This window comes from Natrix helvetica (genome assembly GCF_964273705.1).
Source record: "Natrix helvetica genome assembly, chromosome: 7".
NCBI classification, from domain to species: Eukaryota; Metazoa; Chordata; class Lepidosauria; order Squamata; family Natricidae; genus Natrix; species Natrix helvetica.
The window spans coordinates 26,887,978-26,891,913 of NC_138558.1; the positions used below are offsets into that span (position 1 = coordinate 26,887,978).

A 3,936-nucleotide genomic window follows, 5' to 3' on the forward strand; every position below is an offset into this window, starting at 1 on the left:
TATGATATTAGCACTGAAGAAATGAGCTAAGTGATACAATGATAACTCTTCTCATAGACCAATGACCAACAGTGGTTGTGTTGAGCAGTAATAACAATGTTAACAATAAGCAATGTTAGTTCTGTTAAATCAACTGAAATATATAGCTGCATTAATTTGGGTTTCTTTGGTAGGAAATGAGGCTGTAAGCTGTGCCTGTACTTGTCCTTTCTAATCTTAATTAGTTCCCCTGAAGAATTTTGTTTCCTTTGGTTGACCAGTAAACCAATTGGAGTTGTTTCAATATTTAGTACCCTGAAAGCTGTAGGCATATCTGCATAATTTTGTACGAAAGGTTTCAGGGACTATTTTTAAAGAGTCCACATTTGTGTTTGAATGGGTTAAATATTCAAAAATTAGAATTGCAGTTTATGCAATTAATATTGTCTTGCAGCAAAGCCTGTTGCGAATTCTTTTGGTGATTGATGCTCTCCTTTTTGCAATGCAAAGTAGAGGAGTAAATTATTTTTAAATATCTGTTTCCAAATCCCAGTTCAATATATTGTACATACTGGAGGTAGTGATTACATGGAGATCATTTGTTATTTTGTTATTATTCTTACTCTCAGTTTCCTTGTTGATCAAGTGGTCCAATTTTTTTGCGTCCTTTATTAATTTAGGCATGTGTCCTCTCTTGTTCTTCCCCATTGCTTCAATCATGAAAAAAAATAATTCCAAATTTCTCTGGCCATTATTAATATTCATAAATCCACAACCTAAGCACTCTTTTGCTGTATGACCCAAAAAAAATCATATTAATTTTTTAAACCAAATTTACATTATTACATACACTAATAATTTACATTAATATACAATATATGCAGTATATGTATTAGTATACTAATATAACTAATGTACCAGTAATTAAGATATAAGGCTTGGTTAAGGTTAATAGACATAAAGATAGACGCAAGTGTGAGGTTAATGTAGTCCTAACTCTCAGGCAACTCCACTCCACTAAGATGACTGTAAAAAGAGTTTATTGTCCATGGTCTCCTCATGAGGTAGAGCTGTTAGAAGCCATGTGGATTATCTCAATGATCTCTGTTTGGTTCTGAAGAGATTATGCCAGATTGGATCCAGTATCCAGTAGTTCCAGTATCCAGTAGTCCATTCTCCTCACAAAAGCTGTCTTTCTAGAGAAAGCCAGCAAGGAATCAGCTTGCCATGGCACATTCAGGAAGTCTGAAAACAGTTCCACATAGCAATCTTATGCTGTTCATCCCCACTGCTGATACTGGCTAGAAATGAATAAATTGGGTGAATAAATTGCTGTTCAGATTTCAACTTTGGCAATGATGCTGGCCAGTATCAATGGTTATCATGGTTACTGCTGATGGATACCCACCACCACCACTCAACGTGCACCAGGAAAGCAAGTACCAATTGTATTCCCTTCCTTGGGTAGGTCTTTAACATTAGTTTCTATTTGAGGGAGTAAACAACGTTTAGTACTCACAGAACCCAAAACTCCAAACCCCTGCTCAGTGCCAGAGTTACTCATTGTAAGCACACACACCAAGTCCATTGATGGACCAATGAAAACCATCTTTCCACCATTGTGGCTATCACCTTCTAGAATAGGTAGAGTGATCAGTGTCAACTCTGAAATGGATCAAGCCCATACTAGCCATCTTCCGTTTCTCAAGTTGCCACACAGCTCAGGGATGGGGGAGAGGAGTAGAATGTGAACTAGCCAAAACAAGCTACTATCTCATGGGAACCAAGGTCATTCCCAACATGTGCCAGTCAGAGACTGAGACTGGTCATCAAGGAGACATAAGAACACCTACTTGGACAATGTGACCTGTGTCACTAGGGGAGGGGGGAATCTCTTAACTTTTAACTATGCTGAAACTGCAGGAAATAACCAGAGCTGGTTTTAGGATCATCTGTGCTTGAAATGATGTACTCAATAAAGCAGTTCTTTTGAAGAAACGGAAAGTCTCGGCGTGCTGACACAATTGGGGTCATTAGCCAGAACCTTGACAATCAGTTTAACTCTAGCCCTTCTATTAAAGGTTCACCAGTTCAGTCCAGCAGCCCAGGCAAAAGAGTCATGATGCCTCAACATGCAGTAGCCATGTGGAGTAGTAGAACTGTAGATAAAAAAATAAAGTATGGTGAACAGACCACATAGCACCAATGAGCTTGGCAGAGTTGGAAGGGATTACCTTTGAAGATAAGACAAACAAAAGTTGCCTTCATGGTAGGCAAGGATCATTATATCATATCAAGCAGAAAATGCAGATTATGAGTTTGGTTCCAAAGAACAAGCCAGTACAACCTTTTACACCATGATAATAAATGATGCCTAAGGCATTTTGACATTAAAATATTCCAACCTACCAAAAACTGTTTCGAGTATGAATCAAAACAAAATATGGATTCTTAAAGGTTTGAAAAAAGGAACAAAATATGTTCTGTTCTGACATAGCTGATTTTAGTGATGTTGTAATAAATGTTTTGGGTTGCCATTTTGTTGTTTATGGTAAATTTGTTTCTTTAAAACTCTTTTTCAGTCTAGCCAGTACAGTATCAGGATCAATCATGTCTCTGTTACTGTTATCTTAGACTGAATAGAATAATGTAGGAATGGAAAGCTGAGAGAAGCTTGCTTAATAAGTTACTAATGCTTTAATAACACACACAAAACAAAATACAAGCCTCTGAAATAGGGAAGTTAAAATTCATGAGGGAAGTTAGAATTCATGAAGGAGGTGATATGCATATATACTGTGCTGTGCTTTATTTTCCAGGTAATTAATACAAAAGTCTATGCATTTGCATGCCCAAGTATGCTTGACAGATAAATTTACTGATTTGTCAAAATTATATGGCCACCCATATAATGTGATGTGACTCTGGGTAGTGAACAATAAAACTGACCTTAAACATTCTATAAAACCAAGTATAAACAATGAACATAAATAAGCAAGATCATTAGAGGGAAGATATTGCATATAATACAGCCAGTGCCCAGGTTCCTTATAAGTAGGATATCCATTTGCTGGGGCAGGATGACAAGTTTTACATATTGATAATACTCAGTGGTGGGTTTCAAAAATTTTTAGAACCTCTTCTGTAGGCATGGCATGCTTTGTGGGAGTGGCTTGCCAGCCATGTGACTGAGTAGGAGAGGCTTGGCAGTCATGTGACCGGGTGGGAGTGGCTTGGCAGTCATGTGACCGGGTGGGAGTGGCCAAGATGATGTCACTGCATTCTTTGCCCCAATGGATGATCTACAAAAAGAAGATATAAAAAAGGAAATTTATTACTTTGTGCACTTACTACTTAAATAAGATTAAAATAAGTACACAGAACAATAAAAGAGCTACTTACAGAAGGAAGATGACTGTCCTTGCCAGTCTTCAATATCACTGACTCCAATGAATGGCCTGCACAAAGAAGATACACAGAAATGAACTCTTCCATTGCATGCACTGCATTAGGATGAAACCAACACACAAAACAGTAAAGACAGCTACTTACAGAGGAAAGATGATTGCCTTGCCGGTCTTCTACATCACTAACCACACTTGCTCCAATGAATGGCCTGCACAAAGAGACACAGAAAGGAAGACTTTAATTGCATGCACTACCACATTAAGGATGAAACCAGCACACAAAGCAATAAAGACAGCTACTTACATAGGAAAGATGACTTTCCTAGCGGTCATACTCTGTTGCCTCTTCAACCTGTTAAATAATACTAACTGCAAAAGAAATAAAACAATATTGGACTTGATTGTGGTTGTAAGCTGAGGACTACACTACAAGTAACAGAAGGGACTTCTGTTTTCACCCAACAATGTACAGTCTTTTCAGGAAGGTCCCCCAACAAACAGGAAAGATATAGTTTTTCATCTAAAAAGTTAGATCAAGAATGAATGTCAT

General features: G+C 37.6%; 1 long non-coding RNA gene across 1 annotated transcript; it reads right to left on the reverse strand.

Annotated features, from left to right (window-relative positions):
• Window positions 1-2,657: 2,657 nt before the first annotated feature.
• On the reverse strand, window positions 2,658-3,549 carry LOC309395737. Its single transcript, XR_014175982.1, has 2 exons — window positions 3,382-3,549; window positions 2,658-3,281 (listed from the first exon to the last, which is right to left on the reverse strand). It is a non-coding gene; the product is annotated as an uncharacterized lncRNA (long non-coding RNA).
• Between the last annotated feature and the right edge of the window lie 387 nt (window positions 3,550-3,936).